This window comes from Anabrus simplex, chromosome 14 (assembly GCF_040414725.1).
Source record: "Anabrus simplex isolate iqAnaSimp1 chromosome 14, ASM4041472v1, whole genome shotgun sequence".
Classification (NCBI taxonomy): Eukaryota; Metazoa; Arthropoda; class Insecta; order Orthoptera; family Tettigoniidae; genus Anabrus; species Anabrus simplex.
The window spans coordinates 51,096,529-51,113,112 of record NC_090278.1 but is presented as its reverse complement, the minus strand read 5'-3'; the positions used below and the strand labels follow the sequence as shown (position 1 = coordinate 51,113,112).

General features: G+C 45.6%; 1 non-coding gene across 1 annotated transcript; it reads right to left on the bottom strand.

Moving 5' to 3' along the window:
* Window positions 1–2,612: 2,612 nt before the first annotated feature.
* LOC137503037 (5.8S ribosomal RNA) lies at window positions 2,613–2,767 on the bottom strand. The gene has a single exon (XR_011019010.1). It is a non-coding gene; the product is annotated as a 5.8S ribosomal RNA (ribosomal RNA).
* Between the last annotated feature and the right edge of the window lie 13,817 nt (window positions 2,768–16,584).

Below are 16,584 nucleotides of genomic sequence, written 5' to 3'. Positions count from 1 at the left end.
TATTGATTACCTGTTGAAAAAGTAATGTGCAACTGAGTAAAATAACTGTAATTGAGCCCAGTTACTTCCTTCTCGTACTTTTCCTTCACTGAGTATTTCGTCCGATTCGTTGGCTGAATGGTCAGCATACTGGCCTTCGGTTCAGAGGATCCTGGGTTCGATTCCCGGCCAGGTAGGAGATTTGAACCTTCATTGGTTAATTCCAATGGCCCGTGGGGCTGGATGTTTGTGCTGTCCCCAACATCTCTGAACTCACACACCACACATAACACTATCCTCCACCACAATAACACGCAGTTACCTACACATGGCAGATCCCACCCACCCTCCAATGAGGGCTGCACTCGGCTAGAAATAGCCGCACGAAATTTTAAGAAAATGTGTATTTCAATGAAACATACGTCAGTGATCAATTCACATATCCTAAATACAGAATGTGTATGTTGGGTATTCAGCCCGAAGGCTGGTTTGATCCTCTGCAGCTCCGCCAACAGCTATCATAAATAGCCTAGGCGTCACTAAAGAGGCGTACTAGGGAAATGAGGAGTGAGGTAGTTTCCCGTTGCTTTCCTCACCGAGCCAGCTGTTGCTATTACAGATCGGTCTGCCAAGCCCACTGAAATGCATGCACCAACCGACCCTATGAGCAATATTTTCACACCATTCATAACAGGAACTGGCTGCATAAGGAATGGTATTACTAGCATCACTCATACCTCAGTCACTTTCATATTGTCAAAGCCAAGGATGAGACTGAGACAGGTCAATGAAAGTAACAAATTTGATATAGCCCATACCAGAAGACATAGTGCACTGTAAACACTACATCTCACCAGCAAAGGCATAAATACAGAATATAGGTTATATAAGGCCTTGGCACACAGAATGCGGGCCGCGACCACGGGCAGGACGTCGTGAAACCCAGTGCGGTCTGCGCTCCGGAGATGTCACACACATTGCGGCATGCTAGAGCGTGCGGACAGCTAGGAAGGCTACTTGCGTTTTGTCAGCAGAAGAGAAAGATATTCAAATATGTGGTGTTCTTCTGATGAAGAGGAAATATTAGCATTATTTGTCCTTATGAGAAAGAATAAGAAGCGGAAATGGATTCACGAAATAAATTTACAATGAGAACAATTAGACGAACATCACAGATTATGTCGAGAATTAGATAGTTTTGAAGATAGATTTTTTACTTACTTTAGAATGTCTCGTGAGTGTTTCGAAATGTTATATAATCTACTGGAACCGACTATAAAGAAATTCACAACAAACTGGAGGAGGCCTATTCCTGCAAGAGAAAGGCTGGCAATTTGTTTAAGGTAAGTTATTTAAAATAATTAGAATATATCGTATGAACAAAATTTATTATAAATTGTTAATGATAAAAATTACAAATATTTCGTCTCATGTCATAAAATGGAATGTTTAGAGTGGCAAGCTAACAAAGCTGACGTGAAGTAAGAGGGTTTGCAGTTTATTGCTGAGAAAAAAATTAGCTCCACCTTGGTATATGTCTCTTGTATTTAGATTTCCGATCATTGCTGATGTAGGAGGATCAGCTTCCTGCGGTTGAAATTGTTCCGTACAAACAGGTTGTTCTGTAACCGCAGCGCACACATACCGTCGAGCCGTCGGCCGGAACACCGGGGGTCTGTCCGACGAACACGCCCTGCGACGTGGACGAACAGGCTACACACCCAGGCCTTAGACCGACACCCAACGGGTCGCGACGTCCAACGAGGGGAGAAGTGCGGCCCACCGACCTCTCCACCACTACCCGGCCGAGTAGAAACCCGTTACCACCCTGACGCCGGATTGCTCCGTGCAGGGGGACGGACCCATCTGGCCAAAGCAGGGGAAGAGGCGCGGATAAGGCTTGAATCTTCCCGGTTGAGGTATTTTCGGGTTTCTCACGTTTACCCCCGAACGGGTTCACGTACTCTTGAACTCTCTATTCAAAGTTCTTTTCAACTTTCCCTCACGGTACTTGTTCGCTATCGGTCTCGTGGTCATATTTAGCCTTAGATGGAGTTTACAACCCACTTAGAGCTGCACTCTCAAGCAACCCGACTCTAAGGAGAGATCCTCCCGGAAGCCGCAGCGGTCTCTACGGGCCTGGCACCCTCTGCGGAGCGTGGCTCCATTCAAGAAGAACTTGAACTCACCGCAGGTTCCCGGGATAAGTGGACCCTCCAAAACACCACATTTCTCGGCAGGATGAACCTGCGAGATTCGGTGCTGGGCTCTTCCCTGTTCGCTCGCCGCTACTAAGAGAATCCTTGTTAGTTTCTTTTCCTCCGCTTAATAATATGCTTAAATTCAGCGGGTAGTCTCGCCTGCTCTGAGATCGTGTTTGGTTTGTGCGTGTCACACAAAATGTTCGGTCGCTTTTGAGCTTGGTCGCGGGGCCAGGGCGGCGAACCGGCGCCAGCAGACACAAAGACGCTGCGCGGACCAACCCTCCCGTCTCACACACTCTCAGTGGTGGTGTCGACCGGTCCAGCTCCACCGGGGTGAAGCTCTTTTCAGGATACGCGGCGGCGGCCGTGGCCACACGAACCGCGACGCTCCCACCCTCCGAACGCAATGTCGCGTTCAGTTTTAGCAACCGACCCTCAGCCAGGCGTGGTCCGGGAACGGAATCCATGGACCGCAATGTGCGTTCGAAATGTCGATGTTCATGTATCCTGCAGTTCACATGTCGACGCGCAATTTGCTGCGTCCTTCATCGACCCACGAGCCGAGTGATCCACCGTTCAGGTTTTTTTTTTTCATTTTCCGATCGTTCTCTCCACGGTGAGTGGAAGAGAAGCAATCATTTTCATGGGTTTCTCGTCACAGAGCTAAGAAATGTTTCGAGCATGGGCGTGGCGTTCATTTAAAACCTTCCCGCCGGGCCAAAGCCGCGACGGGTACCCTCCACTGAGCGAGGAGGTAGGTACCCAATGCCGAACGTCTGCGTCGTGGGAGACGCGGACCGACACTCCCCCTGTCGGCGACGGCCGGGGCCGCCGCTTACAGCGTACGAACAGGACTCGCCTGAGCTCGCAACAGCGGACTCGGCAGGAGTCTCGTTCCTCGAGGGAGCCTCGCCGGAGGAGAGGACCGCGCGGGGCCGCCGCTTACACAGTACGAACAGGACTCGCCTGAGCTCGCAACAGCGGGTTCAGCAGGAGTCTCGCTCCTCGAGGGAGCCTCGCCGGAGGAGAGGACCGCGCGGGGCCGCCGCTTACAGAGTACGAACAGGACTCGCCTGAGCTCGCAACAGCGGGTTCAGCAGGAGTCTCGCTCCTCGAGGGAGCCTCGCCGGAGGAGAGGACCGCGCGGGGCCGCCGCTTACAGAGTACGAACAGGACTCGCCTGAGCTCGCAACAGCGGGTTCAGCAGGAGTCTCGCTCCTCGAGGGAGCCTCGCCGGAGGAGAGGACCGCGCGGGGCCGCCGCTTACACAGTACGAACAGGACTCGCCTGAGCTCGCAACAGCGGGCTCGGCAGGAGTCTCGCTCCTCGAGGGAGCCTCGCCGAAGGAGAGGACCGCGCGGGGCCGCCGCTTACACAGTACGAACAGGACTCGCCTGAGCTCGCAATAGCGGGCTCGGCAGGAGTCTCGCTCCTCGAGGGAGCCTCGCCGGAGGAGAGGACCGCGCGGGGCCGCCGCTTACAGAGTACGAACAGGACTCGCCTGAGCTCGCAACAGCGGGCTCGGCAGGAGTCTCGCTCCTCGAGGGAGCCTCGCCGGAGGAGAGGACCGCGCGGGGCCGCCGCTTACAGAGTACGTACAGCACTCGCCTGAGCTCGCAACAGCGGGTTCAGGAGGAGTCTCGCTCCTCGAGTGAGCCTCGCCGGAGGAGAGGACCGCGCGGGGCCGCCGCTTACAGAGTACGAACAGCACTCGCCTGAGCTCGCAACAGCGGGCTCGGCAGGAGTCTCGCTCCTCGAGGGAGCCTCGCCGGATGAGGGAACGCGCGGTGCCGCCGCTTACACAGTACGAACAGGACTCGCCTGAGCTCGCAACAGCGGGCTCGGCAGGAGTCTCGCTCCTCGAGGGAGCCTCGCCGGAGGAGAGGACCGCGCGGGGCCGCCGCTTACACAGTACGAACAGGACTCGCCTGAGCTCGCAACAGCGGACTCGGTAGGAGTCTCGCTCCTCGAGGGAGCCTCGCCGGATGAGGGAACGCGCGGTGCCGCCGCTTACACAGTACGAACAGGACTCGCCTGAGCTCGCAACAGCGGGCTCGGCAGGAGTCTCGCTCCTCGAGGGAGCCTCGCCGGAGGAGAGGACCGCGCGGGGCCGCCGCTTACACAGTACGAACAGGACTCGCCTGAGCTCGCAACAGCGGACTCGGTAGGAGTCTCGCTCCTCGAGGGAGCCTCGCCGGAGGAGAGGACCGCGCGGGGCCGCCGCTTACACAGTACGAACAGGACTCGCCTGAGCTCGCAACAGCGGACTCGGTAGGAGTCTCGCTCCTCGAGGGAGCCTCGCCGGAGGAGAGGACTGCGCGGGGCCGCCGCTTACACAGTACGAACAGGACTCGCCTGAGCTCGCAACAGCGGGCTCGGCAGGAGTCTCGCTCCTCGAGGGAGCCTCGCCGGAGGAGAGGACTGCGCGGGGCCGCCGCTTACACAGTACGAACAGGACTCGCCTGAGCTCGCAACAGCGGACTCGGTAGGAGTCTCGCTCCTCGAGGGAGCCTCGCCGGAGGAGAGGACTGCGCGGGGCCGCCGCTTACACAGTACGAACAGGACTCGCCTGAGCTCGCAACAGCGGACTCGGTAGGAGTCTCGCTCCTCGAGGGAGCCTCGCCGGAGGAGAGGACTGCGCGGGGCCGCCGCTTACACAGTACGAACAGGACTCGCCTGAGCTCGCAACAGCGGGCTCGGCAGGAGTCTCGCTCCTCGAGGGAGCCTCGCCGAAGGAGAGGACTGCGCGGGGCCGCCGCTTACACAGTACGAACAGGACTCGCCTGAGCTCGCAACAGCGGACTCGGTAGGAGTCTCGCTCCTCGAGGGAGCCTCGCCGAAGGAGAGGACCGCGCGGGGCCGCCGCTTACAGAGTACGAACAGGACTCGCCTGAGCTCGCAACAGCGGACTCGGTAGGAGTCTCGCTCCTCGAGGGAGCCTCGCCGGAGGAGAGGACCGCGCGGGGCCGCCGCTTACACAGTACGAACAGGACTCGCCTGAGCTCGCAACAGCGGACTCGGTAGGAGTCTCGCTCCTCGAGGGAGCCTCGCCGGAGGAGAGGACTGCGCGGGGCCGTCCGACTTCTCCTTCTCGGAATGTTTTTTGTTAAAACAATTTCGGTAATGATCCTTCCGCAGGTTCACCTACGGAAACCTTGTTACGACTTTTACTTCCTCTAAATAATCAAGTTTGGTCATCTTTCCAGACACATCGGAAACTGCGCGAAGCATTGGAGAACCTACCAATCGTTGAACTGGTTTCTCTGCTGCTGCTGTAATCACGATAGAATCTCATCTGAGCCCAGTGAACTCCAACAGGAAGTACTTGAAGAATATGAATAATGTTCATCGATTTCTTCCAGTTCAGCCTTACCAAATAGCTCAGCTGACTGTATTTTCACTTTAACTTGTCTCCTCGGCGAAAAACGTTTAAATCTTGCAGCGTAGCTCATAAAAAGATTATCTATTTCGTCAGGTTGACGTTTTGAGGCGTTTTTCGTATCAAAATAATTTATTAGTTGCTTGACGTCATCACTCTGCTCTTTAGAATTTTTCTTCCTGTTTGGGGGTTGCGGCGTTTGTGTAGAGAGTGATTGCTGTTCTTCAGTCACCGGAACATTACTCCTTGAAGGGGCTGCACTATTCGTTTGGGAAACTTCCATAGCCCAGATTTCTGACGTTGGGTTTTGGGATGGAACATTTGATTTTGTTGAAGGCCTTACTAATGAATCATCCAGGAACTGCAGGTGCCTGTTCCATAGCCATTTTTTATATTTAGTATATGCAGCAAAACCCGTATTTCCTTTATCCAGCTTTTTATATTTGATGTACCAGTCTCTCAGACTTCTCTACTTGTTTTTTACGGAATCTCCTGAAACAATGGAAATGTGGGTAAAATTGCAATAGGCTAATTAATTTTTCGTCACATTTGTAAAGTTGTATTTCCAAAATAAATCAACTAGGTACCTCAGTCGCAAGTTTGGGGACCCCCAAACCCGCATTGAAGTTCTTGGGTTTTTGTTTTATCAATTTATTGCATGTTTTGTTTTCATTTAATTTGGTGGAGAGCAGACAAGACCCTACTTAAACATTTTACTATTTAATCATTAGGGGCCTTATTTTTTTGTGAAATAAAACTGTTGATTTCGGTGTTAAAACTGACACTATTTCGGTAGGTATTTCGTGAAATACATTGTTTTCTGCGAAATCTTCCTTGTAGTAGCGTATGGGGTAAACGTAACTAACTTTGTGATAAGGAGTTTTAAAGTAAACTCTTGTAATGTATCAGTGTTATTAAATCTTAGAAACACCAACTATGCGAATTGTTATAGAAATATATATATAAATCACTGATACTTCGAATGAAGTTAGGTGATCTACCCTGTGATATATATATATCTATACATACCCTACATTTTTAGGCGTTGATCTACTTGTCTCCAAAGTACAAACTAAGCATGATTTCAACATTATCAGGATGCAGAGTTGTGCGACAGTCAGAAAGTGTCTTTGTGTAAGTAGAGAAGCTTCTCTCGCTAACCACATTATACGTCGGAAACCATAATGCTTGCGAACACTTGAATGCAAATTCACTGTGGTATTTTATAAAACCTCCTAAAACTTTGCTAACACTGTCTTCTTTCACTTCCTCAACCAGATGTGCTTTCATTGCATTTTGCAAAGTCATATAGCTCTGGAAGATGTTCATGGATATGCTCTTTTTCCCCGGTCGGGGATGAGTAGGTCAGATGGTTAAAGCGCTGGCTTTCTGACCCCAATTTGGCAGGTTCTATCCTGGCTCAGTCCTGTGGTATTTGAAGGATTTCAAGTACGTCAGCCTCGTGTCTCTGGTTTACTGGCACGTAAAAGAACTCCTGCGGGACAACATTCCGGTATCTCGGCGACTCCGGGAAACGTAAGAGTGGTAGTGGGACATAAAAACAATAACATTATTACTACTCAAACAGGCGATTTATTTACAATAGGCCTACCAAATACCTTCATATTTTACAGTAAAGACAGTATTATTTAACCTTTCATATTCATTCTTTTCCTGATGCCAGGATTATACTATTTTTCTAGAGGAATATTGGCTTGCAGGAATGCTTTTTTTTTTGTGTCTATTACATATTGCTCTCTATAATTTTTCAAACCTCCGTTTATTTTACGTGGGCCCTCCCCATCATATTACTACAGGCTTCAGGAGTACCTCTGGCTCAATCTCAAAGACATTACCGACCTACGGTCGTGCAAGTATACTTGCGCCTGGCAGTACGTACCCATGGCAGTAATGTTCGGTTTTGAATATTAAAACCTTCGCGTAAAATCGTGAAAAATCGTATATATATTCCAATATGGCAATCCACATCACATACGAGTGTTAAGCTATTAGGCCCAGTTAAGAATTGCTGGTACATCTAAAACACTGAGCGTATGTTGAACATTAAAAGCTTGAAATTTTCCTCACTAAACGGAAACGAAAAATAATTCATGCAGTAGAGGGTTAATTAGCTTCATTCTGATTCTCTGCAGTGTATATCACACGTTTCAACTTTACGAATATTACCGGTACACTATTGATACATTAGAATCTTTCTTGCAACATCAAATACATAGAACCCCTCACTGTTGTATTCTTCGGCCCTCGAAAAATCTGTTATGGCTTCAGTTTTCGGCTTTTTTATACTTAAATGTTAAATATTTGCCGATAAATGTTCGTATGTAACAAACTCTCACTGCTGTATCTACGACCGGTCTTGTATCCTGTTACGACCACAACGCTATTTGCTGTAATCGATAACAGATATTGATTTTTATCGACTGCCTTGGAGATCGCGAAACTGAACACACATACTTTCGATACACAGTGCGTACCGCTTTGTGTGCATTTGTGTGGAGAATATACAGCGCTATCAAGCAAATGAGAAGGAAACTACGACAGTCAAGTTCTCAGAAGCATTTACACGTTTATTGGAGAGCTCTTCCGGTGCCATTTCGCATTTTTCGCGCCAAGTGGTGCATATTTCGTGATTATTTGCGCAATAAATCAAATTTCGCGAATTCATTTAGCTAAAATACGGTATTTTTAGTACCTGGGAAGGCATATATAGACAAGAAAGAAGATATCAAAAAAAACTCGTGCATATCGTTATTACCAAAAAATATGGCCCCTATTAATCATTGATTGAGTTCCGTCGTTTCCTGAACGATTCATCTTATATTTTGTACAATGATATTTCCTAATATAATGTTAAATAAACGAATATTTTGCCACTTGTGATACAGAATTTTTTGTTTCAGGTGTTTGGCAACCGGCGATTCCTACCAAACTATTGCGTTTTCCTTTCGAGTTGGGCGTCCAATTGTCTCAATAATTATAAGGGAAGTTTGCAAAGAAATTTGGAATGTACTGCAGCCCTTCTACCTACCTACGCCAACCGCCGAAACGTGGAAACGAGCTGAGACCGGATTTCGAGAAATGTGGAACTTCTCCAATTGTGTAGGGAGCATCGACGGGAAACATGTAAAAATAAAATGTCCACCCAACAGCGGTTCAAATTACTTCTGCTATAAACAATGTTTTTCCGTAGTTCTTCTGGCTATAGTTGACCCCTTATACAAATTCCTAGTAGTGGATATTGGCAGCTACGGGAGGCTGAGTGACCACGGTATTTCTGAAAACTCGTCCTTTTACCGTGATTTCTTTGTTGGAAAAACAATTCTGCCTACAAAGCCTCTACCAGGGATGAACTTACCAGTCCCTCACGTATTAGTTGGAGATGAAGGGTTTGGATTACACACATTCTTAATGCGCCCCTTTCCGAAGACTGCTGCTCACAACGACCCACATAAAAAACAATTCAACGGACGACTCTCTAGGGCTCGACGAGTTGTGGAAAACGGTTTTGGTATATTAGTTCAAAAGTGGCGTATCTTTCACAGACCTATAGAAACTGATGTCGACACAGCGGTGCTCATTGTCCAAGCCCGTTGTTGTCTACATAATTACATTATTATAAATAAGACTTGGGACGTAACCGCTGAAGTACAAAATCAAGAGGAAAACGGACAACCACATGCTTTACTTCCTCAAACACCAAGTAACCGTAGAGCAAACAACGCTGCCCTGGAAGTTCACCAACACTTTGTGAACTATTTCATCAATAATTGAAAGACACTTGAACTATTGTAAGCAGTAATGAAAGAAACAATATTTTTTTAATGATTTGACCAAAGGGTTCGCTTTTAGATAACCTGACAAAACAATGCGCCTCTATCCAGTCTAAATTGAGATGTACTTATAGTTAAAATAATTACATTATTAGTAAATATTTGGCAGACCAATTTACATACAATGATAATTAAACAAGTTGTTATGAAAACTTAAATTTGAAAATATAATACATTTTTCATAGTACTTACCGTCTGAGTTCAATGCACGTTGTGATATTTGAGACATCACTGCATGTTTTTAATTATTGAACTATGTAATTAATTGATAAGATATGTATATTTAATCACTGATAGGTCATGTTTAAATTAATATGTATATATATATATAGGGTTTTTATCATCCATTTCAATCATCATTTCATTTCTTTGTATCGCGGCTATAAAGTATTCTGAACGAACAAATTATTGGGTAAAGTATTTCAACATCATGCATATTTATAACTTGCAGTAAATTTTCCAATAGCCGTTGTGAGGTGACCAGAGTCAGCAGGCTAATTTCAGCCCAGTTCCAGGAAAAGTACGTCATCGAGGTTACGAGAGATATTACCCTCTCCACCTCATGAAGAGACAGTTGATACATTATTAACACCCACGTAATGAAGCAACGTGATGGATTCACAGCAATATATCGGAGAAGGGATGAGACCTCGAATCTTACTGGACCATGTGATATGGCTGATGGAAGGAGACTTTTGAACCGATATATACCACCGACAAAAGCTGGAGAGGACATTCACATTCACATTCACATTCTTATTGGACATTCTGATTCTCACTCTTGGAAGAGACTCTTACTACGATTCTACGTCTGCACGTCGGAGAAGATTTTAACTTAGTTCACTTCGCATCTGAGTATATTCTACTCAAAAGTTACTCTCATTGGGACTTGTTATCTCAATGACGAGAGGTAGTCAACGGGAGACGGGTTTTTGACTAGTATAGCGCAGGAGAGCTTTTATTATGAGTTTAGCTACGCTAATGTTCCGTAATACGGAAGAATACAAGTGTATTCTCTCCATGAACATAACCCATGGTGGTTTTGCATTTAAAATTAGGACTCATTACGACTTTATGTAAGGAGTACAGTAGGATGTGTTAAAGACAGGAAGTAGGACTAGAATCCAACAACAGATGAAGCAGCCGGCACGAGAGATCCACCCATCTTCAGCTTCAAGACAACAGTCTACAATTGGTGAGCTAAAGGCATAAGTTACTGCAAGTCTTCGCGCAACAGTTCATTTTTTAAAATTAATCTCATTCAATTTTTCTTTTGCTTCCGTAAGTTCAGATTTCGTTAAAACGCCGTTACGTCATGTTTTTCATCTGAATAAATAGCTGTTTTAATTTGTATTTCATGAAATTATTATTAATGATCCTTAAATTCCAAGTTAGTGTACTTAATGATTTGTGTTCCGTTCACCTCACCCCTGGGAGTTTTTGAGTCTCATTACGTATTATTATTATTAATTATCAACTTTCGTTTTCGAGCCATAAGCTTGAAGACTGGCGCCCATGGGATACTGTTTAGTGAGAAACAATGAAAACTCATTTATTTATTTTAATATTAAAGTGACCCGCCACGTTAAATTTTGTCAAACATCTGTGGGCAAGTGGGTACGTCACAACGTCCTATCTCCCTCCACTTTTCTGTCTTCTTGTCGGCGTTTTTGTATTCAACATGTACTCGCTCATATAAAAAGGGGTATTTTTCCACCTCTTCGATAAGTCCTTCCGTGTCCATTTCAAGAAAGAACGCAATACACTATGCGGGCAACAGACTCGAAACACAACTGATCGCAGCCCGTTACGTCCTGGATGAGATCGTTGTCGCAGACCGGAGTGTGTGTGACGGAGATGATACAATATTACGAAACTCTGTTTGGCGTCCAGCCCGCTGCGGGCAGAGTTCGCAGAACGTGGTCGCAGCTCGCATTCTGTGTGCCAAGGCCTTAAACTCAGACCGAAAGCATGATGCTTGTACTCTGCGCTACTGCAGCCTCAGCCGAGCTTATATCGCGCGCAGCCGCCCTGCTTTAAGCTAGGGACGTATTTGCGTGATTGCAAGCCACACTTGCGTGTTGTGTATTGTAAAGTAGCAAAGCATCGCCACTGTTCTGCATATGGAAGGAATTCAGTTAAATAATAACACCGTTGTTGCGTTATGTGCTGCGTTGGTTGTTCTTCGTCGTCGTCGTCGTCAAAGACAATATTGAATAGATCGTATAATAATTGACAGGTCATCAATAAACTAAATAAATTAGAACAATAATAAACTAAAAGACAACCAAGATAAATTTTTAAGTATTACAGAATGTCCGTGAACGCATTTGAAATGCTTTTCTGTTTGTTGAAAAAAGCTATCAGCAAAAGAAACACTTCGTCTCCCCCAATACAGTGCCCGTTACTGATAACTACGCATCTCTTCATGTCTGTTTTTCAATTCTTGGTCCTCTGTATCATAAAGGCAGGGTACTTTTGTACCTCCAAAATTATTAATGCACCTTCTAATTCCATTTTGCAAAGTGAAAGTACAAAACGAACGCAGATGGACCAGGCGCAATATTCAGACAAGAGCACAATACCGCACCGTCTTAATTACGCAAGTGTGGCCAGGCAGTGAACGAGAAAACACGCAAGCAAAATGGACCTCGGTTCATTCTCGAGCGGGCGACCTTGTCTCGTGGCCCGCGGCGGGTAATCAGGCTGTGTGTGGCCGGTCCCGACCAAATTAGTGTCCTGCATTTTTGGCGCGAGATTTCAGGCAGTAACGCAGCGTGAATTCACGGAAGCGTGGCCCTAAACATAAGCCTTATAAAATATGCTGGAAGTGTCGTCCTTCCAGGGTTGTGCAGACATTGTGCCTGGTAACCACATTCTGGATGACGCGAGTGAGTTCAATAAATTTACAAATTCTTTGCAATTAGTTAAAAAGAGATTACGTAAAAAGCAGATAGGGAACCTGCAACTTGGGCGACTAGCCTAAACGCAAATCAGTGGTGACTGATTGATTAGTTTTGTCACTGTAATGTTTTCTTTCATTTCCTCCAATGTGTGAGGATTTGTTCTCGGGTTCACTAGGCTAATTGGTGACAGTCTCAGGGACAGTTGAAATCGTGTACATCATATCTATTGCGGAACGCGTAAACACATACAACCATCACTTAAGTTATTTTTATTATTTGTCTGAAAGGATCATCTAACAGGTGTTTGCATAAGTCTTTTCCGGTTTCACTAAGAGATGGCGCCAGCGAACAGTACGCAGCGTTTGAATTTGACACATACGTCAGTTTGTTTCTCTGACACTAACCTACCAACACACACAAGTTGAGTCCGCCAAACACTAGCGTCTGTGTTGTATCATTCAGTGATCATGTCGACGTTTGTGCCTGAAAAAGAACATTTATGGCATGCATTGCTTTTCTTATTCAATCAAAAGAAAAAGGATGTGAAAAGTCATCGTTTGCTGGTAGATACATACGGTGAACACGCTCCATTGATTGGAACATGCGAGACATGTTTTCAACAATTTAAACGTGGTGATTTCAATGTGAAATACAGAGCGCGATCTGGTAGACCACAGAAGTGCGAAGTCGAGTAATTGCAGACGAAACCGTTAATGCACAACGCTATCGCCAACAAATGATTAATTTAAATCACGCACTGATCGAAAGACAACCGGAATGGGCCGGAAGAATGCCAAAGTGATTTTGTTACACGACAATGCGCCGTCTCACACAGCAAAACCAGTGAAAGACACCTTGAAATCGTTTGGGTGGGACATCCTTCCGCATCCGCCGTACTTTCCCGACCTGGCGCCATCTATCACCTCTTCTCATCAATCGGGCACGCGCTCGCAGAGCAGCACTTCAGCAATTTCGAGGAAGTTGGAAAATGGCTCGACGAATGGTTTGCCACAAAAGACAAGCAGTTTTCCTGGCATGGTATTCATAACTTACCTTAAAGACGGACGATGTGTGCAGAAGCCGATGGCCAATATTTTGAATAAATAAAAATGAATTTCCCTTGAAAATTACGTGATTTCTGCACCAAGAAACCGGCAAAAACTTTGGCATACACCTGGTAATTCACAGACAAAATGGGCTGCAACAAGAAAAACTTCCACCCGAAACACTCTAAAACTTTAAGAACTTAACAAGTAAATAAAACTTTAATTTAAATACACAACAATAATTCTAAAGGTAGATACAAAAAGTTCCTTAACTATCAATCAATGTCACAATAAAATATTCACAAAAATTCACTTGACACATTAACAGAGAGTATAAATCCCAAAAACCGGGCGAGTTGGCCGTACGGTTAAGGGCGCGCAGCTGTGAGCTTGCATCCGGGAGATAGTGGGTTCAAATCCCACTGTCGGCAGCCCTAAAGATGGTTTTCTGTGGTTTCCAATTTTCACACCAGGCAAATGCTGGGGCTGTACCTTAATTAAGGCCACGGCCGCTTCCTTCCCACTCCTAGGCCCTTTCCTATACCACCGTCGCCATAAGACCTGTCTGTGTCGGTGCGACGTAAAGCAACTTAAATTAATATCCACTGTGTCAGACCATAAAGATCTGACGCCTCTGTGATGTACTGTAGTGTGATTAGCTGCCACTGTAGAGTATAATAATGTTAGTGCTAGCAAATATTATAATGCCATCAATAGTCATTGCTTCTCAGAGCTGCAGATAAGTACTGACGACCAGTAGCGGTGATTAGGGGGCGAGGCTTGCCCCCCTCCCCGCTTTCAGGAGAAAACATACATTTTTATTCCATTTTAGCCGGCTGAAACTATGAATTATTGAAAAAAAAATAGCAATCTGTGCATGACATGTTGGCTTATCAGCAAATTATTTCCCTTCATTTCTTTAATTATTAACAAGAATATTATCGGAAATACGCACAAAATGTCGTTCATCGCGGCCAACCGATTTGTGTAGCGCCACAGCAAGTACTGGATAGAAACGCGACGGGAAGTCACCAAACGTCTTTTCCCATACAAAGACTGGGTTAGGGAATTTTCATTGTAATGGCAGGCTCGCTTGCCTACCATCAGTCACAATGAGTTTGGGGAGTTTTCATTATAATGGCACACACTCACTCTCCACCAGCCTTTTTACATCCTCAGAAAGAATGTCTTAGTAGTTTTCCCAAGTGAAATGAACATAGGTCATTACAATGACGTCAGTAGGAATGGCGCAATTAAAAGCAATGTTTTCATATGAAACACTCGATCAAATGAAAAATCGACACATTTTCTCACTTTTAACGAACAGTACTACGCTGCCGATCTAACAGTCCAAAGTTCCAGAGCTGGAATGACCAAGCCGCAGACAGCCGTTATCCGTGAACAAGTGATGGGCAGTCTGAGACTAGGTCTCGAGATTTCTCGAGACTAGCGCAGGTACTATTTCTCGCGAGAAATTTCGAGAGATCTCGAGAGCGTTGTCCCCGCATTGTGCGTAGAGCAGCGTGTCGCAGGCGTACAGGTAGTCGGAGCTGAATGTTGTTTGTGCCGAGTATGCGAATAGCCAACCACGGGCTTTCACCATTTCGTAAATACGTGTCAACAAGTGACTAGGGCGTTCATTTTTACCGAGGTCTATTTTGATGCAGTTTAACATAATTATAAAGGATACGCATTGTGGCATTGTAGCACTGGTGCATGTATTTACCGATATTTTGGTGGCGAAGGAAATAATTCCTCCTTTATCGCGTCATATCTAAAGTTAGACTGAACAGACTTCCCTCTGGTGTTACGCGGTGCAGGGTAAACCAGAAGAAATGGGGTTTCGAAGTGGACAGTACCTTGTGTGTATGTAGAGAAGAGCAGACCACAGCCCATTTGCTGCAATGCAGTTCATGCCCATTCAGCTGCACAACAGAAGACCTGGTTAAAGCGAAGCCAAGTGCACTTGATGTTGCAAGGTTTTGGGCTCACATAGTTTAATGTGGCTCTTCGCCATTGGAGTATTTATATTATGTTTTATGTTCTTCCTTATCTTTAATTTTAAACTTATGTATGCTTCTGACACGATATAAATAAATAAATCTAAAGTTAGCATAATTACCCAACAACAACAACAACAACAACAAGAGTACAAGCAATTCCATGGAAAGGAAATATTTCAACAAGTACTAATAATTTAACATTCTAAACCCAGCATCATCATAAACAAGTTCAGTATTTTCAGTGCTTAACACTACCGCTTACAGTACTATAGGGTGAGCTTTCTACTAGCTTAGCATTACAAGTGATAATAAAGTGAAGTTAAACCATCATTACCCTACAACTATAACAACAACAACGACGAAAGAAAATATGACAAGAAATACTACTACTAGTTTAACTTTCTAAATCCAGCATCATTATACACAAATTTACACACAACTTAAGTATTTGCATTATATAACACTATGACTTACAATACTATAGGACCAAGCTCGATAGCTGCAGTCGCTTAAGTGCGGCCAGTATCCAGTAATCGGGAGATAGTGGGTTCGAACCCAACTGTCGGCAGCCCTGAAGATGGTTTTCCGCGGTTTCCCATTTTCCTTCCCATTCCCAGGCCTTTCCCATCCCATCGTCGCCATAAGACATATCTGTGTCAGTGCGACGTACAGAAAAAAAACAACAACAATACTATAGGTTGAACTTCCTACTAGCTTAACACTACAAGTGATATTAAAGTCAAAACAACCGGGCGAGTTGGCCGTGCGCGTTGAGTCGCGCGGCTGTGAGCTTGCATTCGGGAGATAGTAGGTTCGAATCCCACTATCGGCAGCCCTGAAGATAGTTTTCCGTGGTTACCGATTTTCACACCAGGCAAATGCTGGGGCTGTACCTTAATTAAGGCCACGGCCGCTTCCTTCCAACTCCTAGGCCTTTCCTATCCCATCGTCGCCATAAGACCTATCTGTGTCGGTGCGACATAAAGCCCCTAGCAAAAAAAGTCAAAACATAACTACCCAACAACTACAACAAGCAATTCCATGGAGAGAAAATATTAGACGAAATACTACTAGTTTAACATTCTAAATCCCGCAGAAAATCACAAATTAATTGTCCGTCGTTTACAGCTTTTACTTTTCACTTTACACTAATCATCATCTTAAACGATCTGATACCGGAAGAGAATCTATCAAAGACTGCAGCAGGTAATTTATA